This window comes from Papaver somniferum, unplaced genomic scaffold, assembly GCF_003573695.1.
Source record: "Papaver somniferum cultivar HN1 unplaced genomic scaffold, ASM357369v1 unplaced-scaffold_125, whole genome shotgun sequence".
NCBI lineage: Eukaryota > Viridiplantae > Streptophyta > Magnoliopsida > Ranunculales > Papaveraceae > Papaver > Papaver somniferum.
In genome coordinates, this window is record NW_020621603.1 from 1,289,992 (window position 1) to 1,317,902 (window position 27,911).

General features: G+C 37.5%; 1 pseudogene; it reads left to right on the forward strand.

Moving 5' to 3' along the window:
- The first annotated feature begins 15 nt into the window (after nt 1-15).
- LOC113331556 lies at nt 16-27,911 on the forward strand (annotated as a pseudogene).

The window sequence follows — 27,911 nt, forward strand, 5'->3', positions numbered from 1 at the left end:
ACGGCTTCGGTGGACATGGAGGAAAAGTGGAGGCATGATGAAGCATCTCAGCGTGTCGGGAGATCTCAGAGTAATGAAGCTTCTCTACAAACCAGTGCTAGGGATGAACGATTCGCCTCTCAGTTGAAGCGGCGGAAGACTGAGTCCATGAAACTTTTAGGTGAGAACTAGTTTAATTACCCTGTCCATGATGGTATCGTAATCCTCGACTTTGATGCGAACGAACCGGGGCATCCTCAAGAAGCTGCTGGAAAAGCTCTTGAGGAAGATGTCGACACGGTTTACGAAACTGAAACAGCTTCTGGAGTGGACACCGAAACTGTTGTCAGGGACGTTGAAGCATGATCGGTGCCTAATAATGCATATTTCTTGGCCATTTTGTTGTCTTTTATCACATCCCAAGTGTTATAAGATCTCATTTTATATCAAATCTTGTATTTTGGTGCATATGTTCATTAGCGGGTAATATTGTCGGAATAATCTCATTTTTGCATTGTGGTGTAGGTACTGATACTAAATGGTGAACCAAAGACTGGGGATGGTGTAGACAAAGTATGAGAAGTTGGTTTTGCTACTAAGAGGCTAGCACAGTTAATATCCATGGAAAGGTGTGCCATTAAATCATATCTACTCAAAGCTAAAGTAAGCAACCAAACATGCCCTTGATGACTTCACCAACACCTAAACATAGGCTTCCACGCGTGAGAAAAGAGGTTACTTCTTCTCTATTTTATTTGTCTGTTAACCCCATCCCTCTACTGTGTATTCTCTATTTTTGCCACCCACTTTACCATTTCACATCAGAACCATCACACCCAATACCACCTCATCTCTCACCCAGAAACATCTCCATCCATCTGTTCAAACCGGAGCCTAACCCTAAGAGGTTGTATCCTTTGAAAATTTCAGGTTTGGGGGTAGCTCATTTGTATCTACAGTCTTACTTAACTTGTCATGTTATATATGCTTGAGGTTGTCGATATTTCTGCGTGTCGTTTTCTGGGTTGATCACCAACTATTTAGATTGTTGATTTATGGTGAATCTTTCTTACATTCTGTTCTGAGTCAGTTTGAGTCTTTGTACTTTGTATTATTTTTTTGGCTACTGTGATACATATGTTTTGCTAATCTAATGTTATACTCAGTTGATCTCTAATTGGATTACAATAGCTAATAAAAGAGTTCTTACTTGGAACGATCGTCGAAATACGGTAATCTCTTTCCTTTCTCTACTCAGCATGGTTCTCTTGGTATGTTGTAGTACAATTTTTTTCATCTTTAGAAACATCAAGGACAATGTTTAGTTTAGGTTTGGTGGTGAAAAGTATATACCATCGACTGTCACTGTGCTATGTTTTGAAACTGAACTCTGCAATATAAAATAAAAAAACTAAAATAAAAAAAATGAAAAAGTGAGCTCATTTACCTTGATTTGTGATACCTGTGCATGTATGATATCGTAGGGTTGTTAATCTAGATGATAAGGCACCCCTGATTCTAGCACAATTCACATGTTGATTTAGAAATTTTGCACATGCACGATCAACCAAGCGTGTATAGCGTCGGTGTTTCATAGGTTAAGTAGGCTGCCAATCATCTAGAATACTGAATGAGACTTGACTAGCTTGTTCTTTGGTTGGCTGGGATAGAAGTTGGAGGATACGTTAAGAAAAGCAACCATTGAATTTGACCGGGTGCATAGAAAAGGGATGCCTCTTGCTAAAAGTGTCATGTAATGTATTTTTTTTGAGCTTTTGTGTAAAGTTGTTGCGTCATCTTATGTTTGTATCTCTTGTTATTGCAAAGTCAGATGAAATTTCAGTTGAAAAGTCGGATGAAAAATCAGTTGGAAAAAAAAGAATAAAAAAAAAAGAAAACGAAAAGGAAAAGAAAAATTCAATCAAAAAAAAGAATGAAAAAGATAAAGAAAAGAAATATCCATTGTTTGTTATTATATTCTGTTTCAATAAAAAAGTTAAAGTTCCTCTCTTACCTCAAATTAAGAGAGCAGTCAATGTCCCTTTTTGCTATGTGTTGTAAATAGTCTTGTAATATGCAAGGAGGGTGTAACCATCATTGTACAACGCGGGTAAGCTGAAATATCACCAACTCTTAGGTGAACATTCACAATTCTCGTAAATCCGGACAGCTAGCTTGTCTTTGAATTCAGTTCTTAGCCTAAAAATTATCTCTTAGTAATTGGCAGTCATTACTTCCTAGAGTAAATCATTCTCTATGCATGTCGAAGGAAGATACACTTTACACTCTTATCACATGTCCTTAGTCGTTTCAGTGCTAGAATTGTGCCTTTGAAAGCTAGATTGACATATCCAATTGTTGTGAGCTAAAACTGAATGCAGGTATCACTTTCATGGATCTGAGCTTATATTTTATCCTAGAACTTTTCTTAGCTTTTGTTTTACTCTAGGTCGAGCAAAATTCAGGTTTGGGGGTGTGATCGGTGCCTAATAATGCATATTTCTTGGCCATTTTGTTCTCTTTTATCACATCCCAAGTGCTATAAGATCTCATTTTATATCAAATCTTGTATTTTGGTGCATATGTTCATTAGCGGGTAATATTGTCGGAATAATCTCGTTTTTGCGTTGTGGTGTAGGTACTGATACTAAATGGTGAACCAAAGACTGGGGGCTGGTGTAGACAAAGTATGAGAAGTTGGTCTTGCTACTGAGAGGCTAGCACAGTTAATATCCAGGGAAAGGTGTGCCATTAAATCATATCTACGCAAAGCTAAAGTAAGCAACCAAACATGCCCTTGATGACTTGACCAACACCTAAACCTAGGCTTCCACGCGTGAGAAAAGAGGTTGTTTCTTCTCCATTTTATCTGTATGTTAACCCCATCCCTCTACTGTGAATTCTCTATTTTTTCCTCTCACTTTACCATTTCACATCAGAACCATCACACCCGACACCACTCATCTCTCACCCAGAAACATCTCCATCCATCTGTTCAAACCAGAGCCTAACCCTAAGAGGCTGTATCTTCTCTATACCCTATTTACATCTTTCACAAATCAATCAATCTAGACCTAGAATCAGTAATTATTATGTGATAAAGAATAGGTCGGCTAAATTGGTTCTCAAGAGTGAATGAATTGACAAGCTAGGTCTGAAATTGTTGTTCCTTCAAACACCATCAACATCAGCAATCCAATGAAGATAAGGTCGTGGTTGTGAAAGATAAAAAGAGTACTGCTGCAGTGGTGAGTTTCGAGAACAAAACCCCAAAATTTTATATTGTATTATGATGATAATAGGACTGAAAGGGGGGAGAAACTTGTATAAATTGGGGGAGGGGTTGTAGATAAAAAAAAAAGGAAGCCCGGACTAGCCGGAGCAACTAGCAGTAGTAAATTAGGTTTAATTTCATTTTTTATTATGTTCTAAACATCTTTGTTAGGGCTTAGATGAAACTCTTAATCTAACATCAGAAAATTTTGGTTATGAATTTGTTCTTGTTGTGCTTAATTGCTTAAGGGTATATTTAATCTTTGTACTACAACATATTACTTTCACCTTGTTTGTTATACACAACCTAGGTAGTTGGAACAATTCTATGTTGTTGTGCTGCAACTCATGCTTAAATGAATCGATTTATCTTTTGATTAGTTGTGCTTTAATTAGACAATTAATTCTTAGGATGAATACTTTAGTTGTGATTAATTATCCATCTTCAGATCACCTTGGATATGCAGCAGATTCGAATCTTCACCGCTGTTCGTTAAAAGGACAAGAGCAATTTCCATAACTGAATTATCTACTGTAGGTTAAACAGTGGACTCGACTGCCCTAGTGCCTTCTAATTTCATTTTAATCTTGTTTGTGTAGTATAATCATTCATATCTTTTGTCGTATCGACGCAGACCCCATCTTCGTGTTACTCTTGTTTGGAATCAAGTATAGAAAGACCTTAGAATCAACTCTACATCGCCCTAGTCTCAGTGGGATCGACCTGTATTTGCTCTGTTTTACATAGTAGACGCTGTGCACTTGAAGTATAATTGTATGGATCTCTTCTAGTCCTACCAAAGCGACCGCCGAGGATGTCGTCAAGGCAGACGAAGAGACGGAGGCAGTATATGTTGGGGCCATTGGAGAAGCCATGGAAACATACGTTGGGACTGCTGTTAAAACAAACGTCGGAAAGGATGTGGAAGCTGCTGCTGCCGAAGCGGCTTGTGGATGGGATGTTGCGGTCGCTGCTGTCGAGGCGGCTTCTGGGTGGAACGCTGGAGTCGCTACTGCCGAAGCGGCGCCTGGATGGAAAGTTTGCTGCCATAGAAGGTGCTGGGGAAAGTGCTTGAAAAATCTCTGATGAAGGCGTCATTGATCCAGGCGTCTTCCATTAACGACCAATTTTTCCACTTTTTCTATTTCTTCTCGGCGTGTAGACGCTTTTAATATTCCAAAGGTTTACTTTCGCTTTCTTGTTTCCATGGCGGAGTTGGGGTTTCGCCAAATAACATTCCGTTATTCAGCTTTTATGGCTTCACATCTCTGAATGAATTAATAAAACCTTCATACTGAAAATATCCAAAACCCCTTTATGCAAAAATAAGTTGCTCTCCCCTTCTAGCCATCGAGTAGATGGACAGACGCCGTACCCAAATAGTGTGGATGGAATTTTCCACAGGTACTAGCCGGCCTGCTGCGCAGCCAATACCTCCGAACTCCGACATCACCCACAGTAACTCGAAACAGGGAAAATAACAACAATGGTTAAAGGTTCGACCGACCTGTTTCTTGGTTCTCCCTTGTAGCAGTATCGTTGTCACACATCCCGAAAACCAGAGGAGCGTTAAGTGAGATTTGAAGCCGGATATTCTTGAAAAGATATCTGTTCTGCAGTCTGATGATCATCTTCCTTGTATATTCCCTTCTTCAGTACTTTTGAATAGATATTTTTTGTGGTGGTTTGGTTTCTCTGGTTTTCAATCGACGGGTAATGACTCTGTGAGAGTTTGGGTTTACTTGGTATTTTTCTTTTAATATGGTTTGGGAAACTTTTTAAGGAAAGATGTTCTTTTAATTGAAGTTGAAAACTCTACTTATGAATGCAAGAAGTGCAATCATTTTATAGAAGTTACAAAACATTGCGTGAAAAGGGAAAATGCTGAAGGAAATGCTGAAAGGAGAACGCTAGAGGTGGAGGTAGCACAGCGTTTTAGGTAATGAAGGGTTTGAGCTATCGCGAGTGAATCATCACACCTTCCAAATTGTCGGCATTGATGAGTTTGCAGTAACCACCCAAAAGAACATCCGCCATCAGATACGGCTCGTCTTCCTTCCCTTTAGGCGGATCGAATCGAGTGGATATTTTCACTGTTATATCTCTAACTTGAAACGAGGTCGTCTTGACTACCACATCTCCAATTTGAAACGGGTTTGGGCGTTGCGCAACCACTTGATTTTTGAGCTCGTCATCTTTGGCTGTGACCGCTTCCAAATTTTTGGCAAAGCACTTGAAAGGCCCAACGTCCCATTCACATCTCCTAATGATGCCCGGATTGACAATCGGACCGAGTCCCCACGCCTGGACGAGAGGAGAGGTGAGTGGGTGCAGAGAGGGTCGTTTAACCAGGCTTACTTGTGCTCGGAATCCGCGGATGAACGTCTACGGGCTTTATCTAGGCAATTGAGTTACATTGGTAAGTTGTTGATACGACAACATGTAATCTTCAAAGTTGGACGGCTTGTTGGAAATCCTTTCGGGTATCGTCATCGGCAGAGGGGATACTCTTAACTTCGCTTTGTTTTTGTGTACCCATGCGCTCCCCAGAATCATGTCGTAATTCGAGAGTTCTTTGACGATGTGGAATTTTCCAGGTGTTAGAGTGTCTCCCACCTTGATTTCAAGGTTGATGTAGCCATATGCGTCCATCGCCTCCCCTTCCAAGTTTTTGACCATAATTGGGGAACGGTAGCCTCCTGCTTCGAAACTCCCGCAGCTCTCAGGGTTTTGATGGTAATGATGTTGAAGCCAGAGGACTCGTCGATTAATGTGTTGTCGATCTCGGCGTCCCTCAGATAAACCGTGTTCAACAGTCCCCAGTTGTATTTTCCAACACCGTTTCCCGAGAGAGTTTGAGGTTCTGGCGTGGTTTCTTCATTAGGAATGAGTCGCTTGCCCGATTCAACACGATTAAGGGCTGTGAAGATATCTTGACGCCGTGTCTTGGAGAGATAGAGAATTTCGCATACATGTTGCATCATGGATTGCACAGTCTCTTGTACAGAGTCCCCAGAGACCATGGAACTTCTGACTGGAAGTGGATCTCTGTGAACTCCTTCATTGCCGAGTTGAAGCTCCCCTGTTTCTATATTTTCTTTGAATATATGCTTTAGATTCTTGCAGTCATTGGTCGGGTGGTGGAAAAATCTGTGGTAGCGGCAATATTTGGGGTTTGCCATTTTCGCGGTTGGTGGGCGCCTGGTAGAAGGTAGCCTGATGGCATCGTCTTGGATCCATGCTTCCAAGAGTTCAATCACTTCCTCGATTGGGAACTGGAAATACAAGATGTTTTCTCCAGCTTTTTGATGTCGCATGGGAGCTTTAGTGGTGGTCTTCCGTGGCGGAGCTGCCTGTGGTGCTGGCGCCAGGGGTATTGGAGGTGTTCCTCATGGGCTCTGGCTGGCGTGATTCTTGTGGTAGCCGCTCCGTTAGTGTCTTGAGAAAAACAAGTACCTCCTTCTGAGTCGAGGCCATGTCCGTTTGGGCTCTAGCGAGAACCTCCTGTCTTCCATCAAATCAACAATAGTAATATAGGGTCGGCTTCTTATGGCTCCTCCAGTTTCTCGTCCTGACGGCGGAGTAGTTGCGGCTCTGGTGACGGTTGGAGTGTCATACTTGACGAAATATTGGGAGCGGCGGCAGCGGCTCTGGCTCTGGTGATTGGAGGTGTAACACCTGAAGGAGCATTTTCCGCGGCAGAGGCTTTAGCTCTGGTAACCGAATGTGTAACGTCCGAAGGAATATTCTTCATGTTGCTGGTGTTGACAGGTGATGTATTAGCACCACTGGGAGAAATGTTAACACCAAGAATAATTTCGGCACCGGTGTTCTCAAGGTTTGTTGCTGATCCTGACCTGAGTTCTACCATCTTGAGATCGGAGTTGAAAGATAAAATCGGGAGTTGAGAAATTGATATTGTAACCGAGAGATGAATCTCCCAATGTGGTCGCCAATTGTTTGTGGGTGAAAACCGTTTCTGCTGATTTTGGTAATTTCGGGTGTGTGGATGAGAAACGAATCTAAATCCTAAACAATACACTGCACAAGAGTACTTTTTATTCGAGAGATCAATCTGTACAATCCTGGCCTAAACCAAGAAATGGCCGTTCCAGGATTGCTTCGGTCACAAAGTGAAGGAGAAGGGTTGGTCTTAGGGAGGGAAGCGAAGAGAGTGTTGAGACCAGAGTAGTTGATTCTGAAGGTGTGGTTGTTTATGACTTGTATCTGAAAGTAGAACTGGCTAGCAGAATGGAAAGCTACCAGGTGATTTCTAGATACCGTGTTGTTGCCGACCAAAACTTGTCGTTTGGTGGAAATAGGTGAGACATATTTATACAAGTCATAGTGAAACGTACCCTGGTCTCGTAGGAAGTGGAAATGATTGAGTGGTGGAAGAAAAGAGTAACGTGTAACTGTCAGACGTTATGCTTCCATGATGAGGGAAGTGAATTCGTGTAACCGCTAGTCATTACGCTTCCATGAGGAAGGAAATGAGTTGTTTACACCGTTACTTTTCACCAGCAATAATTATCCCACTTCATGACACTTTTTTGTAACGGGCGCATTGCACGCCGCACGCTGTAAACCGCCAGACCAATACCCTGATGAGCATCCCCCAGTTTGTGACATATTTTGATGTCTCGAGTGTTTTCGTGGAAAACATGTAGTACTTTGATACGTGTGGCAAGTTAAAATCGAGAGGTTTGCCGCAGGTAAGTAGCATGTGATGCTAGGCTCGTTTTGGCCAATCGCCTAAAACTTGTCGCGAGCTTACCGTTTTGGTGGCGAACTTCGATGGCCGAGATCGCATCTTATGAATAAGGGTAGCCGTTGATTGTGGGTACCTTGTGTTGGGGCCTGACAATGGCGCAGTGGCATTGCGGCATGACTTGTGCATGCCAGTGGCACGATGGTGCAAGTGGTACTGGCGTAGCCATGGTCGCTGGGTTTAGGCGGTTGGTCGCCTAAGAGTTGCCACAAGTCCATCAGTTCGGTGACGAACTTGGATGGTTGAGATTGCATCTCATGAAGAAGGATGTCCATTGATTATGTCCACTTCTTGTTTTATAGCGAAATGACGTCAGCCACATGCTAATGGCATACCAGTGGCGTAGCCATGGAATAGCGGCATGCCAATGGCGTAGCCGTGGCATAGTGGAATGCTAATGGCGTAGCCGTGGCATAGCGGCATGCTAGTAGACGCGACATAGTGGTATACCAGTGATGTTGCGGCATGGCCAAAGCTAAAAATTGGCTCCGCGACCAAAGTTAGGGTTTGGCGTCGTGGAAGAATTCGCCGTGGAAGAATTAGGGCTTAACGCGACCAAGGATCCGTGGAAGAATTCGCCGTGGAAGAACTAGGCCTTGGCGCGGCCAAGGCGCCGTGGAAGAATTCGTCGTGGAAGAATTAGGGTTTGGCGTGGCCAAAACTTGGCGCCATGGAGTCGGACCCACATGTGGCAACATTGGCCCTGTTGCTACGCCAAATTAGGGTTTGACATGTCGAAACCCTAATTAGTGCACGTGGCATGCGGATGCGGCATGACGCTACTTTTGTGCAAATGGCGCCATGGCTATGCCAAAGGAACTATGGCAAGGACATAGTGTGGAAACGGACACAAGATGAAGAATTGCCGTGGGTGGCTATTTATGGCAGGTTGCCACGAAGTGGCATGTTCGCGAGGTAGCATGTTGCGAAGTTGCCGCGGTAGAGTGGCATGTTGGTATGCTACCGTGGTAGAGTGGCATGTTGGCATGCCGACTAATATGTTGTTGTGGTAGGGCGCGTTTGGCTTGTCAGTTTAGCATGGTAGCGCGGCAGGGTGTGTTTGGCCTTTAATGTATGGTGGCAAGTTTAGAGCAACTTGATGGGCCACAAAAGGGGGTCGGCCAAACATAAGGCGCGACCACACTTCTGGTGAGAGTGTGGCGGCTTTAGAGCGACCTGATTGGTCGAGGGAAATAGGGTCGGTTTAGGATGGGGCGTGGCCAGTGGCGCCAGCTGTCCTAAGACATGACCACGCCTCTCTTTGCTGCTGTGGCTCCCTGTTTTTCTTATTCTGGGCGAGGTTGCGCATGCTAATCCATGAAGGATTAACTGCGTAGTTTGTTTAGGCTTGATTTTGACAAGAAAGGTCTTATATATTGCGCGAGGCGCGAAACCCTAACTTCTGCAAGTTAGTCAGGACGATTGATTGAATTCTATGTGTTGACATAGAGCTCTTTTAAGTTTATTGCCAGAGAGCAGCACGCTTTTCTGATTGAATACCTTATGTAAAGATCTTATTCTTGATATTTTGAGATTCGTGCTACTCTGCTGCTAGTGAACACAAATCGTCATGCCATATCAACATTAAGAGTTCAGTCGGAGAACATAGCATAGAAGGCATTCAGAAGAACTTATATTAAGTGGATATACGCGAGGCGCCGAAATTTACAGAACATCTGGGATGGTTGGTACATTCGCCAGTATGGATAAATTTCATGTAAGTATATTGAGCGGCTCAATAAATTTGCCAGTGGAGAGGTTAGCACACGTGGCTCTGTTTCCTTGCAGAGTGACGTCACATCAGATGCAAGGTTTTATGATTTTAACACTAAGCTAAAAAACACCATCAACAGCCATTTCAGAAACAGCGATTGAGATTTTAATTAAAACCCTACTGAGTAAGTGCAGCTAGGGATTTAGTTCAGAGTCAAGAGAAGTGAGAAGAAGAAACAGAAACTAAAACCCTACTGAGTAAGTGCATCTAGATAGGGTTTTAGTTCAGAGTCAAGAGAAGTGAGAAGAAGAAACAAAATTTTGTTGAGGGTTCAGAGTTGAGAGAAAAAGAAAAAGAATTTTATTGAGGATGCGGTATAGGAGGCCGCTATGGGCCCATTTGCTGGGAGCCCAATTTTTTTTTTCTTGTTCGATATAGTAGTTAAGGATATAGAACCCTGTTTTAGGACATATCTAAAAATCTGAAGGTATAACAAGTAATGAAAAAATAGGGTTATTAGATGGTAAACCTAAAAGGAATTTATCCAAATATATTTTGTAATGGCAAATCTGTTCTTTCGGTATTAGTGTTTAATAATGATTAGTTGTTAATAATTTTGATTAGTGATAAATATTAATGATTAGTGATTAAGATAATTAAGTTATAAAATTTAAATTTGGGGTAAGAAAAAAAATTCGGTTTTATTGGAGAATGAGATGGGAAAGTGAGAAAAAAACTTGTATTTTGATTCAAGTAATCTCAATGGATGAGGAGGCACAATCTTTACCTAAAAAAGCTCGGAAAATACACATCAACTACAACAATGATCCGAAAATGGCTGATTTCTTAGATTATGAGAATGATTTTACCCAAACTGAAAGTCTAACTTATAATGATGATTTTTATGAGCCAAATCCATAAGATGAATACATCGATGAGAAACTGAATACTAACAATACACAAGTATACTTTTAGATTATGTTTAATTTCATTTATGTTGGTTGAAATCATCAAAAAATAGATTTTTTTCACCCAAATTCGGCAAAACATAGATAGGTTCGGTTTGAAATTATCAGCCGAACCTAACTGGTATGCTACAGAAGATGAACATTTCAGCTTACTCGAAATACGATAGTTATTGGTCGAACTTATATATTTTAACTTCTTACTAGTTAAATATTCGGCTAATAAGAAATTTTCTTTATAGGAAAAACCTTCTCCTGAGAGTATCGAAAAAAATTGAAGTAAAGGTTCGGTTTTTACTTTAAATATCTTATCAGCCGAACCATATATCTTTCCAAGATCGTCTCATATTCAAAAAATCGTATCAGCCGAACATGTTATAATTTTCCAGAAAACACTTAAGTTCATACACATTTAGGGGTTAGACTTTTTATTACGTATATTTTCTATTATGCATCCTTTCTTAATTAGGATGAATCAACCAAAAGAAGTGGAAATGACTAAAAATGTTAAGAAAGTGAAGCCTATTGCTGGAGATTACCAAGGTCCAAAATCATCTCATTAAAATCAAGGATTTCTTATCTTCATCTTCAAGATAATGAAAATACGAAGACAACGCAAAAAGAACGAGGTCATTCTGACATCGGACGGAGAAGTTATGGCCAAAACAAGATCGAAAGACTTGAGTCTACATAGAGAAGTTCGGCTGATAACTCATCAGTACGAGCCAGGCGAACCTGGAGCATACAAATCAAGATTTTAGAAGTGTTCACATAGAGGTGTTCAACTCTAAAGTGATCTAATAGAGTCAGCCGAACCTGACAACCACCTGGGGTATATTTTACTTCTCAGGTTCGGTCGGGAAAGGTTGGAAAGGTATTAGCCGAACCTGACACTGTTCTGGGACATATTTGGATGCGAAATTGACTTCTATCTCAAGGAAATACGGTCTCGGAAGGATTATAAAGCCTAAATTTGAGATCTTTGTATAAGAAGACATCCAAAACCCTAAGAAGAGATCTCTCAATCTTTATCATCTCTCTACACCACATTCTATCATTGGTATTATCTTCCACATCGTAAAGAAGGAATCCAAAGCCTAAAACGACACACATCGATTTTGAGAAGAAAAATCAAGTTAGAGGTTCGACCTATATACCAAATAACGAACTAGCTGAACCATTTTAAATTACAAGTTCGACTAATGAACAAAATATCGATACAGCCGAACTTGATTTATTTATAGAACCTGAAGAAATAGTGTCAGGTTCGGCTAATAATTCAACATTCGAATCAGCCGAACTTCACAAATTAAATAATTTATATATAAATACTAGAAAGTTCGGCAATAGTTAAGAAATGAATTATCAGCCGAACTTTTCATAAGCACTTTCAGAACGATGAACAATGAACAGTTCGGCTGATAATGTGTCTCGCTAATAAGCCGAACTTCATTATGTAACCGCTAAAAGGCTCTAGTTTTTTATGAATCAATCATATTCTATCAATAAAAAACAGTAAAATAAGATATGGTTCGTGGAAAATATATTACAATCCTCATTTCAGGAGTTGGTTCTTCATCCGGTTGAATTTCTGTTTCCAGTCCTTCAACTTTTCTTGTTTTTGGATTGGCGAATTAGAAGAAGATTTAGAATGACTACCTATTGCAGGTTTCTTTGTGCGAGTCATTTTTGTAGTTGTGTTTGATCGATGATCAACTTTTCACGAATTGACGATCAAATTTTTTATCGACGGTTTCGCGAGCGGAGATCGGGCAGAGAAGAAGAGAAGATGTTTAAGTCAAAATTGATTTTAATTTTGTTTTTAAATTAAATATAAGGGAAATTTGGTGATATAAACCGTCTAAGGGTATATAAAACATTGCGAACACATTAGACACCTCTTATAAATACACCTTAGTTGGGAAAATAAATCTGTATGCCCTAAATTTTTTCCGTATGCCCTAAAACAGGGTTTCAAGAATAAGGGGTGTTTAAACTAGGCAAAATTACTAAGATATTCCAAACAAAATTTTCTAACAATGAAGCATATTCAACTATGCCCTTATTAAAAACATTTCTCTCAACAATCAAACCTAAAACTAATAACATTTATCGAATTATTTCTTAAACTAAATCATCGGTGATGTAATTCTATTAACCCGTTCTCCTAATTAGGTTTTCGATAGATTTAATCATTTAAAATTTAAAAATCTAGGTTTTCCTTGTTTAACCAGAATCGGTTGATGTGTATATCCACATTGACCGATTCCATCATAATCGACCGATGATTATATGCGTGCCGAACGGTTCATATTGGTATTCTTCGTGTTTGAAGAACACAAACCAAAATAAAAATTTGTTGACTTTTGTTGCTAGAATCGCTCCATTGGATTCCCTCATCCACGAATTATAGAGTCGGTCCAAAATTATCTGTTCGTTTTGTTAATAATATGATAATTGGACTATACACTTTTAACTAAGGACATGTTCAGTCGTTTTGTTCATAATATGCCCAGACATAAACACGTTTTATGTTATTTGTGTAAGTATCCATTTCTTTTATAATATAATTTGGCTGGGTATATTTCTTTTATAACACAATCAGCATATATGAGCATCCACATCCACCTATTTTTTGTATTCTTGGTGAATGAAGAACATCAACACAGAATCAGTATATGTGTCTATTTGTGTCTACCGATATGTTCTTACATGATTTCATCAAAATTCAAATTTTCAGAAACAAAAAAGAACAAAAAAAAAAACAAATTTTTTCATGTACATATACGAACCCCGATCCTCACAAATGGTCTATTTAGTAAGTTATATCCACTGATTTTTTATGTTTTTGTGAATGAATAACATCAACCCAAACTGAAAAAGTGAAAGTATTTTTTTTCAGAAACGGGGGGAGTATTTCATTTACTCTCTTAATTATTATTTTTTTAATCTGAAAATCTGAGTGTAGTTTATTTATATTGAATTCAAGATATTCATTTTGTTGTATTGTGTTGATTGATTTTTGAAGATCACGATAAATCGACCGGGGAGAAGAAATGTTTTCCGGCCGCAGACGGTTAAAGAGCTAATGCGTACATTTAATGACGCCAGAGATGATTCTACTATTGGAGTTATTATCTTTACAGGGAAGGTACATATTGTTTAAACATCATTCAACTCTAAATTTAGTTTGTTCAAAATTTACCAGAGATGCCTACAATGTAGATACTGTTTTACGATACGTACCGAGGTGCATTATTAAAACTTTCAATTTTAAGTACATTTGATTTTTTTGATGCCAGTTATGGTGCACCAACTTGGATACTTTCTTTTCGTAAACATAGTATGCTGGGTAGGATAATCGGGAAGGCTAATTCAAGGTCGCTGGGATAATAGCTAGTTAAGTTAAAACAAGAGATACACTGACATTAGGCGTCTACTTCCATGAACGACGAAAGAACTTGAAAAGGAAAGCCGTTTTTAAGAGAATGTGCACAAAGATAGAGCGGGGGGTGCTTGACGTGGCTTTCCATGGCCTGAGCAGCGTTGTGGCTGGATTGGATTTTAAAAGAAATTCAACACAGTATTTTTGGAGTGATCCAGCCTAATACAGAGTCAGTTTCCAATGGTTGTAGGTTAGACTTAGTACATAGTGGATAAAATGTTGGTTTCTTTATGCTGATTAGAGACTAGAGATATGGAACAGTGGAAGGTCCATCTTAGGTGCGAAGTGTTGGAATTTCAGCTCCATTAACACTACAATGAAGATCTAAACATTGTGGAAAACAACCTTACGCCGAAATCAGACCTTGAACCTAGTATTAGCATACTCAACAACACACAAAACAACATCATACATAGGCTATGACATTACATATAGTTTATACAAAAACAGGTTGTAGTACAAGGAAATAGAAAACATAAGACACTAAAACTTTCATGACTTATTATCAACCTCTATTTCCTCACATTACTTCATGATGGATGAAAAAAGATTTGTTTTTAAAGAAAACTTGCGAGGCTAGAAGAGAGTCATAGTCATGCTTGCCACACGTCACTCCAACCTTTTCCATCATGAGTTGGAGGATACCTCATGGCTATATTGGACAGCTCATATGACATGTCAAGCTAAAGGACATGTCATGCTAAGACTCAACCTTATCTAGCATTAACCTTAAGCTAGTCTTTAATGCATGATTAATACAATAAACATGCCTCAATGTGGATTAAGATTAATCCGACTTAACATAGTATAAACACGATTAGTTTAACCAAATGGAGACTTGTTGCGCAAAACACAAAAAAGTCTAACATCTCCCACTTGTTTAAGCAACAAAACTTTTGTAAAAAACTTTTATCAAAAACTTTTTATGCTAACCGCCCACTCAAGTCAAATAGTACACTAGCCTTCGACTATAGAGACCTACACGTCATGTTTAAGAAGTGTAAGCTATTTCTACAATCAGAAAACTAGACGGTCTATTATTCCCAAGTAAAACATTTTAATTTTCAAAACAGAAAAATATTTTATTAGCTTAGCTTTACGCCAAAACCAAACTGAACTTGAAAACTTCATTTGGCTTAGCCTTATGCCAACTTAATTGCACTTGTAACTTTATTGGCTTAGCTTAAAGCCATACAAGCAGCATTACGTATGATCTTAGGCCACCTTCTTTTTTATTGATATACCCATTGTTTTGCTCGAATTAAGCACTATGCTCGTATTCATAATGAGAACAAGAACTTTAGGACATTTAATAATATCAAATGAGAACCATATGTCTCTTACCAGATACTACTTTATGAGCATATACACCTTACAAAATAAGGAAACAAATATGATGATAAAACCATAAACACCATATTCCCATTGACTTCAAGCACAACACATAACACACATGCTTTATCTCAAACTAGAGACTACTTTGTAAGCATACAAACCTTACAAAAATAAGAGAATGATGATTAACAAGCTACAAACACCACTCCCACTGAATTTAAGATTCAAACACAACATGGAATAAACTTGATGATAAACCATAATCACAATTCCACTGAAATTCAGATTCAAACAACACACACATGCTTATTATCACTTTATGTCGCTATAACATAAAACAAGTAAATAGCATGTCAATAAGCAAAACAATAACATCTTAAACTCAAAACAAAACTCTGTATCATAGCAAATCACCTTTGGGCAGAAAATACGACATACAACGAGGCTTCATAAGTTTATGCAAATTCTCATATGAAAAGCTTTCACTGATATGAGACTTGATTCACATAAAATTTCATAAACACAAAATACCTTTGGGCAAGATTCGTGTTTACAATTTCTGAATGAATCAAAATAAACCACCACAATCACATAATTCTCATTAAGCACTTCCACATATTCTCAAAGTATCACTTTGCAAACACTTAGTCGAGTAATGGAAGCTACAAATTATTATAAGTTACAACTTTTCAAAACTTCAGACCTAACTGCCATCTTGAGAAGTTCAAATCTACTGGACATGTGAACATACCTTGATTGTAATACATAAACCTTCTACAACTTCTCCAATACTTGTTGTCCTGACTTTTCAGTCCCACACCATCAAGCATGAAGTACCAAACCACTGCATATAAGAAGAACTATAACTTTAGATGGAAAACAATCCAAAACCTCAACCATACAATCACCCTAGCTGCTGAATATGTAATAATTAGGTGAAATAGAAGTTGAATGTTGGAATTTCGTCTCCATTAATACTACAATTAAGATCTAAACATTGTGGAAAACAACCCAATGCCGAAATCAGACCTTGAACCTAGTATTAGCATACTCAACAATACACAAAACAACATCATACATAGGCTATGACATTACATATAGTTTATACAAAAACATGTTGTAGTACAAGGAAATAGAAAACACAAGACACTAAAACTTGCATGACTTATTATCAACTTCTATTTCCTCACATTACTTCATGATGGATGAAAACAAATTTGCTTTTAAAGAAAACTTGCGAGGATAGAAGAGAGTCCTAGTCATACTTGTCACATGTCACTCCAACCTTTTCCATCATAAGTTGGAGGATACCTCATGGATACATTGGACAACCCATATGACATGTCATGTTAAGACTCAATATTATCTAGCATTAACATTAAGCTAGTCTTTAATGCATGCTTAATACCATAAACATGCCTCAATGTGGATTAAGACTAATCCGAGTTAACATGGTATAAACAAGATTAGTTTAACCAAATGGAGATTTGTTGCGCAAAATACAAAAAAGTCTAACACGAAGAACCATGTCGTATCCATGAATGAATGTCGGATATCAATTTCATAATGCTCTGGGATATGTTATGTAGGGTACCCCAAGCATTTTGTAGTGGTGGAGATCATACATTAAGAGGTAAAGACGGATATGCTGATTACGACAATTTTGGCCGCCTTAATGTTTTGGATCTTCAGGTATGAATTTGTATTATGTCAATACAGACTATTCTTCTTCAAAATAACCTTCTATATTCATTGTTATTATCTCCACATTTTGTACTTATACAGGTACAAATACGACGTCTCCCCAAACCTGTGATAGCAATGGTAAACCTAAGTACCTAACCATTTTTTTCCTTCCATGTATAAGTAAGTCTTTACTTGTACCATTCAGATTTGAAAGTATAATTGTTTATAATTGTTAGAGAAATGCTCGGTCGAACTCGCAAGCGTTGCTATCTCAAGCTTGTTTGTCAAATTTAGTTGTCAAAACTATATGTCTTGATTTCTAGTCTCCTTATAGCTAAGTCTCGGACTAGGATAGTTAAGTGTAGTTGAGCTCCAGACTCCACGACGATCATCTTACGAAGACGAAGAACTACTCAAGGAACCAGTGGAACTTCATCCAACTAAAATGTATGTGGAGACTTGAACTTATCTATCACTCAAAAGTCTATCTACTCTATCTCCTACTCTTGAGACAAAAGTCGTATAAGTATGATAGTTTCATACATACACATTTGCTATTTCGAGCCGAGTTTACTCGCCTATCTTTTTTCTCGAAATATGCGTTAGTAAGCTTCCGCTTTAACCATTTTTCATCTTTATCCGTGACGAAATTCATGATGACGTTTCAATCTTAAAAATAGCTTTGATGACGATAGTTGTGAATAACGACTGTTATAACATTATAGAAGAATGTTTCAATGATCAAAATGTGGAGTTGAGATTGCCATATATGGATATAAGCATATATAGTTTGTTCGCACATTAGTGTATAAATCCATGTGCCGGAAACCAAGTGTGTGCATATGTGCGCATACGGTATTGGTAAAGGAGACAGGTTGGGTACGCGTACCCGTACGCGTACTGGCAGAACTTTTCCTCCCGGAAAATTCTGCTGAGTTTGGAGTTTACGAACTCATAAACCAGTCACCTTAGGTACGCGTAGTGGGGTAACTTTTCTACCCGAAAAATTATGCTGAGTTTGGAAACTCAAATCCGGTAGCTAAGGTACGCATACCCTACGCGTACCCAAGCTGGTTATTTCTCAAATCGGTAGTTCATGAACTTAAACAATAAATTATAAGGAATGCAGTCTTTGCAAACCATGGATATATTGTTCATGAATTTATTCAAATAAATCAAACCGATTTTGTTTCAATTGTGTCTATGCATAAAGACCTAAGCAATTGAACAACTCTTCAACTAGTTCTCTTGAAGTCATTTGAACTAGTTATGAGAAAGATGAATACAGTTAATATGAAAGTACTCATGTGGATAACCATTGGTTAACTGTTCGTGAACCAACTAAGTGTACACGTTTAAGTACGGTAACTCAAACCTAAATGAAATACATTTCATTTGTGTGTGACAAGCTAAGTTTCGATCTAACGATTGAAAGATATTAGCTTGGTTTTTCATATAACGGTGAATATTGAATGCTTTGTTACTAAGCTCAAATTGATTGCAAACCCTGATTTGAAAACTATATAAAGGAGAACTCTAGCAACTGGAAAAACTAATCCCCACACCTCTTGTGTGATACTAGTTGGTTTAGCTAGAGTCGATTAGCTTTTAACCTTAGGTTTCTTCTCGAGACCCTGTAGGTTAACGACTTAAAGACTTCATTGGGATTTGAAACGAGACGAAACTACTTCTCTTGTAGTTGAGCGATCTGATCTTGCCATTTTCTATCGCACGAGTTCGATTGAAAGATTGGCTTGAGATTATATCTCTGATAGGGAAAGATAAAAATAAATCACAAACATCTTCGTCTCATCGATTGTGATTCCGCAATATCTTGTTTCGCTACCATGCGATTAAGATTATTGTGAGGTGATTGATAGTTCTAGGCTGTTCTTCGGGAATATAAGTCCGGGTTATTGATTAGTTCATGTTTACCTTGATTTCTATCAAAATATGGAACAAACTCGTAGGTTTATCTGTGGAGACAGATTTATCAATTATCGTAGACTTTTCTGTGTGATACAGATTTGTTTATTCAAGTCTTCGACTTTGGGTCGTAGCGACTCTTGGTTGTGGGTGAGATCAACTAAGGGAATCAAGTGCATAGTATCCTGCTGGGATCAGAGACGTAAGGAGCGCAACTGTACCTTGAATCAATGTGAGATTGATTAGGGTTCAACTATAGTCCAGAACGAAGTTAGTTTGTAATAGGCTAGTGTCTGTAGCGGCTTAATACAGTGTGGTGTTCAATCTGGACTAGGTCCCGGGGTTTTTCTGCATTGGCGGTTTCCTCGTTAACAAAACTTCTGGTGTCTGTGTTATTTCTATTCCACATTATATTTTGTTATATAATTGAAATATCACAAGTTGTGCATTGTATCGATCAATTGTGAAATCCAACCTTTGGTTGTTGATTGGAAATTGATTGATCCCTGGATATTGGTCTATAGTACCATCCAAGTTTATATCTCTTGTATTTGATAAAGACTCACAGATTTCTATTTGTTTGAGTATAGATCAAATCGATAGGTAGAGATATTAACTCCTTGATATAATTTTTATTAAGATTGAGTCTGACTGTGTAGTTGATTCTCTTAAATGTATATTCGAGTTAGTCCATACAGATTGCTAATCGAAATATTGGGTGAGGTTGTTAGACCCCCCGCATTTTCAATTGGTATCAGAGTAGGCAAACACGTTTAATACCTCAAAAGTTTGTGTTTGCAGTGATCTGAATCTATGGACATAGGTGATATCTCTATTAATGTACCACCAGTCTTCGATGGCTCAAACTACTTATGGTGGAAAATTGCTATGCGAGTTTTTCTTCAATCGCGTGATTTTCAATCATGGGTATATGTTGTTAATGGATATGATGCTCCCGTTGTGGAAATAGGTAACGCTACTGTTCCAAAGGATATTGGCGAATACGATGCTTCTGAGATACTTGCTGCAAAGGAAAACTCCAACGGTTTGAATGCCATCATACATGCCATTACCCCAAATTTTCAGCATAATGTGTCAAATTGCACTAGGTCTAAAGATGCGTGGGATATCTTAGAAACCGTATTCGAAGGAAATACCAGTGAAAAGGAAGCCAGGATTCAAAACCTAAACTACGATTGGAAAAACCTTTGTATGGCAGATGAAGATTCATTTGATGAGTTTAATCACAAAGTGTCTGAAATTGTTAATGCATCTTTTGCATTGGGTAAGACTATTCCTGAAAAGGATATTGTGATGAAAGTTCTCAGATCGCTGCCATCTAGATATGATTCTAAGAAACATGTCATCGTTGAGGGAGATAACCTTGATACACTTTCCAGAAATACTCTGGTTGGACAGTTAAAGATTTTTGATCTTGAACTACAACAGCGAGAGAAACATCATTTGGTAGTAAACTTTGTTACCACAACTGATAAGAAATCTCGCTGCCCAAAAGTGATTGAAAAAATGAGAATAACTTTAATTCATCTCTTTCATTGTTCATACAACAGTTGAAAAAGACACTCAGACAAAGTAAAAGAAAGTCTCATAAGAAAGACATCTCAATCAATAAGGGGAATAATAAAGATCAAAAGAATCATAAAAATAAGTCTTGTTTAAGGTGCTACAGAAGTGTTCATACTTCAAAAAAATCTGATGAGAAGGTTAATGAGTTAACAAAGGCTTGGATGGATACTCTTGACTACTGTCCAGAGGAAGAAGTCTGTGTAAGTTTCATTAACTTCCTTACTGACAATCACACGTGTCCTCCAAACAGTCCAGTCTGCTCCGAATTACTCAATCTTGTTCCTTCAAAGGAAGAAAGTCTAATGAAAAGGATTGAATATTTGGAAGATCAACTGGTTGTTCTAAGACAAGAAATTGCAAACGTTCGCAATCGTGATTCCTATAAGAAATACCATCCCTCGATTATTTCTTTTTCAGCAAACTACTCCTGACCCTATATCTAACGAAAGGGATGATATAGAAAACCACAAGATTTTTTCAAAAAGGTTTGATATCTTGTGTAAAAATCAGGATCATCCAGATAATTTGAGCACAAAAAACCAAGAAATTTTCTCCCCAGTCAAAACGTGCCTGCCAAAGAGGAAAAAGAAATCTTCCATATGTACTATTAAAAGTACAAAAGAGAATTCTAAGGCCACTTGTATCCTACAAAGATCAACAAACAGAGCACTCAAAACAGTTCTAAGAAGGATGAGTAAAACTCTTAATTCTGTTCACACGAAGGCAGAACGGAATCAAGATATAAGTACATCCTTAAGATAGAGACCTCCCAATCCTGTTCCGAATAGGAAGAAGCTTAATATGTAGTAAGAGTAAAAGATGGTTCTTGTACCCTCATTTTTCAACAAGAACCATATCCTACAAAGAGGGTTGTATATCTGTACCTAGTCTGTTTCTCATATCTGTTTGGTTTGATTAAGACGTTTTCTGTGAGCGTTCATAAACGGTTTTTCCTATAAAACCGTTACCTCGTACCTACCTTTGGTCTAGGGTTTTGGTCAAAGATCTTCTTCCTTTTAAGAAGAAGTTTTTTTTTCATGAAGACTGAGCATTTCATTTCTCTCTTTTATCATGTCTTCATCCAGTCTCTCAAGCAAAGAGAGTGATGTGTGGATTGTTCTGTTTCCATCTAAGAAGGTTCGTTTCGACTCCTCTGATAATGAGTTGTGCTCCGACAAACGTGATGTATCCTTTGATGGAAATCCGCCTGTATCCCAGTTTGAGAAGCTCTCTTTGACCATGAATCTCGTTTTGGAACAAGTAAGTGCTCTGAAAAAACGAACTGGTTTTATCTTCCAAAAAACTGGAGGAAAAGATTGAAAACCTTGAATCAAGGATTGATCTGATTGAAGATGAGATTGGTGAATATAGGAAATACGAGAAGAATTCTGAAAGTAAGTGAAATGTTATTGTCTAGGAAACTTCTTAAGAGAATTTTTATTCTTGTTTTTGTTTAAGAAGGATAACTAGGGTTTGGAATAGATATTATTGTGAGTGCACATAGATATGTCCAACGTTTTCATCTTGCAATGTTTTAGATTTATTTATTTAAATTCTAAAGTTGATTTGGAAGATAATTTTTGCAGTATTAATCTTTATGGTTTTATATATTGCAATATGTTATGGGATATGTGTGTTTGCGTCCGTGAACTATTATTGTCCCATACGATGTCAAAAGTTATCTCTTTCACATGTCGATATGCATGTATTGATACAAGATCGATGAACTTTTGACAAACAAAAGTTAAGCCTATTATGTCACTTATTGATGGAAGATAGGTTAAAATCTTTTGTCTACAAAGATTATGTCTATTATATGTCGTTATGCAAATAGTGATGAGAATAGGATGAACTTTTGTATATTCCGCAGTATTGATCTTCTCTGATCCATATCTTATGTATATACTGTACAGATCCATAAGTCTTCTTATGTGAGCATTTCCAACTAGACTAATCATAGATTCGTTTGTGGTTAATTTGGTTGTGTATTCCGATTATTGTAATCATGGGTTCTCTTGTGATTAGTTTAATTAAGAATTTTTGGATACAAAATCATTCTCTTTGTGGTTTTTGGTGTCCAAAGAAATCCTTCTTTTCTCGTAAAAAGTAAGGTCGCTCGTGTTGTTCTTTCGAGAATGACATCAAATGGGGGAGAGTCCTTTTGAACTTGCGCTTAATTTCCATATCTTTGTGGGGAGTGCGGTTGTGGAATATTTTAGGAATTATCTTTTATCTTTATAAACTCTTTGATGAATGCATTTAGCTTCGACTTTATGATTGCATCTAACCAAAGTTGATATGTACTTTTCTTTGGTCTTGAAGCGTCTCCGTGGAAATTTCATTAGGATCCCGTTTTCGTACCTTTCCCAATTTTATTGACAAAAAGTGGGAGAATTAATATGTAGTTCACACTACAAATACATATGGTTTTCGGATCACCATGTAAGGGGGAGTGGTTTTCATGTTGAGATGAAAGTATTGACTAAGGGGGAGTGACACATATCACCATAGTATTGTTGTCAAAGTTGTGATACAATTGAACTTTGATACTTTCTAATAATACTATGACACTGTATAACAATGGCCGAGAGATTTTGTTTTCTCATTGTTATGGCTACGGATCTTTAACAACTATGATGCAGAACTGAACATCTATGGAATCATGGGAGTACTTGGAAAAGATGAAGTTTTCGAGTAATGTTGAAGCACCAAGGAGATCAACCATGTGGACGAGAAGCTACAAAGTTTAATCTATTTTGTAATCCATATGTATTGATAGTTTTGTCACTAAAATTGACAAATGGGGAGATTGTTAGAGCAGTGCTCGGTCGAACTCGCAAGCGTTGCTATCTCAAGCTTGTTTGTCAAATTTAGTTGTCAAAACTATATGTCTTGATTTCTAGTCTACTTATAGATAAGTCTCGGACTAGGAAAGTTAAGTGTAGTTGAGCTCCAGAATCTGCGGCGATCATCTTACGAACACGAAGAACTACTCAAGGAACCAGTGGAACTTCATCCGACTAAAAAGTATGTGGAGACTTGAACTTATCTATCACTCAAAATTCTATCTACTCTATCACCTACTCTTGAGACAAAATTCGTATAAGTATGATAGTTTTCATACATACACATTTGCTATTTCGAGCCGAGTTTACTCGCCTATCTTTTTCTCGAAATATGTGTTGGTAAGATTTCGCTTTAACCATTTTTCATCTTTATCCGTGATGAAAGTCATGATGACGTTTCAATCTTGAAAATAGGTTTGATGACGATAGTTGTGAATAACGACTGTTATAACATTATACAAGAATGTTTCAATGATTGCAAATGTGGAGTTGAGATTACCATCTATGGATATAAGCATATATAGTGTGTTCACACATTAGTGTATAAATCCATGTGCCGGAAACCAAGTGTGTGCATATGTGTGCATACGGTATTGGTAAAGAAGACAGGTTGGGTACGCGTACTGGCAGAACTTTTCCTCCCGGAAAATTCTGCTGAGTTTGGAGTTTACGAACTCATAAACCAGTCACCTTAGGTACGCGTACCCGTATGCGTACTGGCGGAACTTTTCTACCCGGAAAATTCTGCTGAGTTTGGAAACTCAAATCTGGTAGATAAGGTACGCATACCCCTACGCGTACCCAAGCGGGTTATTTCTCAAATCGGTAGTTCATGAAATTAAACAATAAATTATAAGGAATGCAATCTTTGCAAATCATGGCCATATTGTTCATGAATTGATTCAAATGAATCAAACCGATTTTGTTTCAATTGTGTCTATGCATAAAGATCTAATCAATTGAACAACTCTTCAACTAGTTCTCTTGAAGTCATTTGAACTAGTTATGAGAAAGATGAATATGATTAATATGAAAGTACTCATATGGCTAACCATTGGTTAACTGTTTGTGAACCAACTAAGTGTACACGTTTAGGTACGGTTACTTAAACCTAAATGAAATACATTTCATTTGTGTGTGACAAGCTAAGTTTCGATCTAACGGTTGAAAGATATTAGCTTGGTTAAATCAGGTTTTTCATCTAACGGTGAATATTGGATTCTTTATTACTAAGCTAACATTGATTGCAAACCCTGATTTGAAAACTATATAAAGGAGAACTCTAGCATCTGGAAAAACTAATCCCCACACCTCCTGTGTGATACTAGTTGATTTAGTTAGAGTCAATTCTCCTTTAACCTTAGGTTTCTTCTCTAGACCCTGTAACGACTTAAAGACTTCATTAGAATAGTGAAGCCAGACGAACTACTTCTCTTGTAGTTGAGCGATCTGATCTTGCCATTTTCTATCATACGAGTTCAATTGAAAGATTGTCTTGAGATTATGTCTCCGATAGGGCAAGATAAAAAGACATCACAAACATATTCGTCTCATCGTTTGTGATTCCACAATATCTTGTTTCGCTACCATACAATTAAGATTATTGTGAGGTGATTGATAATTCTAGGTTGTTCTTCGGGAATACAAGTCCGAGTTATCGATTAGTTCCTGTTCACCTTGATTTCTATCAAAATACGGAACAAACTCGTAGGTTTATCTGTGGGAGACAGATTTATCTATTATCGTAGACTTTTCTGTGTGATACAGATTTGTTTATTCCAGTCTTCGATTTTGGGTCGTAGCAACTCTTGGTTGTGGGTGAGATCAGCTAATGGAATCAAGTGCGTAGTATCCTGCTGGGATCAGACTGTACCTTGAATCAGTGTGAGATTGATTAGGGTTCAACTACAGTCCATACCGAAGTTAGTTTGTAGTAGGCTAGTGTCTGTAGCGGCTTAATACAGTGTGGTGTTCAATCTGGACTAGGTCCCGGGGTTTTTCTACATTTGTGGTTTCCTTGTTAACAAAACTTCTGGTGTCTGTGTTATTTCTATTCCGCATTATATTTTTTATATAATTGAAATATCACAGGTTGTGCATTGTATCGATCAATTGTGAAATCCAACCTTTAGTTGTTGATTGGAAATTGATTGATCCTTGGATATTGGTCTTTGGTACCATCCAAGTTTATATCTCTTGTATTTGATAAAGACTCACAAATTTCTATTTGTTTGAGTATATATCAAATCGAGAGATAGAGATATTAACTCCTTGATATAGTTTTTATTAAGACTGAGTCTGACTGTCTAGTTGATTCTCTTAAAAGTATATTCGAGTTAGTCCATACAGAGTGCTAATCGAAATATTGGGTGAGGTTGTTAGACCCCCGCATTTTCAATAATTATCTTCCTCATTCGCAGGTTGCAGGTTATGCGGTTGGTGGAGGACATGTATTGCATATGGTTTGTGATTTAACAATAGCTGCTGACATTGCCGTTTTTGGCCAGACAGGTCCAAAGGTACTCTTCTTGCAGCATCTTCTCTGATATTAGAAATTTATTATGGATCATAATACTCTGTACTTGTTAAATGAATAAAGTTGGATATAAAGTCACTTAGGATCAATCAAAAAATATGATGGCACATTATTTTTCATGCTCTTAATTTGGATTGTTTTGTGAGCGTTATTTGGAAATGCATATCTATAAATTGCACACTAAAATTATTTTTCGTGATCTCAAATTATCTATTACCGTGGATTTATGCAGGTTGGAAGCCTCGATGCAGGTTATGGAAGTTCCATCATGGATCGTTTGGTAAGTGTTGTATCTGAGTTCTTTGGCAGATTCTTCTATTCATTATTTTGTTGGTATTTTTTAAGAAACAATGGATGTAATGTAAACAAGAAAAATACAAAATAGATGGATTTATTTTGCAGTGGAGGAATCATAGACTAACATGTTACTTTTCTTCTGGTGGCGGTTTGGTTTACAAGGTCGGGCCGAAAAAAGCATGTGAAATGTGGTTTCTAGCTCGATTTTATGATGCTTCTGAAATAGAGAAGATGGGACTAGTGAACACCGTCGCACCGGTGAGTTTCCGATAGATATACTCATAAAATTTCAGTATCAACCACTCTTGGGGCTACTGTACTGTTTTTAGTATCTTTGTAGCGATAATGAAGACTAATTTTCCTTCTGGTGCTCTCTTGGACATGATTCTGATAGATATACTCATAAAATTTTGTTTCATGTAGAAGCTTTGTAAGGAGCACCGTATACATAATTGCAGTGGAAACTCTCTTTAATTGGTGATTTCCTGTTTGTTAAAAAGCTAGCAAAGTTAGAACAAGAAACAGTCAAATGGTGCCAGGAAATAATGAGAAACATCCCAACAACAATTCGTGTGATCAAATCTGCTCTCAATGCAGTGGATGATGGTCATGCTGGTCTTCAGGTACAATAATTTTTTTAATATAATACTCGATAATATAATTTTTTTTAATATAATATTTTCGCTAAAATAATAGAATTTTATGTTCCCAACTTGGACCCTTAGTATTAAAATAATAAACTCGATAATATTATAATATAATACATTCCAAAAAATTTTCTTAAACACTAATAGGTCCCAAACATTATATAAAATAATAATTCTATTAGAAATTACAAACAATTTTCATAAATGTCAAATTTATATGTAAATTATATATTAAATACTATTTATATCAAGTTAGGGTTTTTGATTATAGTGGATGTAACATAAAAATAAAAAATACAATTTCATCAAACTAGTCCAATGGTTGCGCATCCTAAATACTATATGTCAAACCGCAATGGTTCAAATTCAAAAAAATAAGAACTATATATTCTTAATAAAATACCCTCGGGGTGCCTTTTTATAAAATATATATATATATTCTTTAAGTTAATATATTTCAAAAAAATAAATATGTTATTAACATATTTCTTGGTTCAAAAAGGAAAATATATTATTAACATATTCTATAAAATAATAAAATATTAAATTATTGATTATATAATATCTTTAAAATAATAGGATTAGGGTGGTCCCAAACCTATTATTTTATAGATGTTTTATTGTAACACTATTGAGGCGCGTGCTTGTAAATTTCGTTGTGACACAGCCACAAATCGTGAAACCCAATTGGTCAAACTTTCATGAACCAATTGTGTCGCCCTGAATGAAAATATTTTGTTTTGGAACTTTTTGCTTCATATTTCTTTTCAAATGTTCTATTACAGGAGCTGGTTGGAGATGCCACATCACTTTTTTTATGGAAATGAGGAAGGGAATGAGGGAAAGACAACTTATATACAACAGTGACCGCCAAATTTTTCCAAGTTCCCTCGACGACCTTAG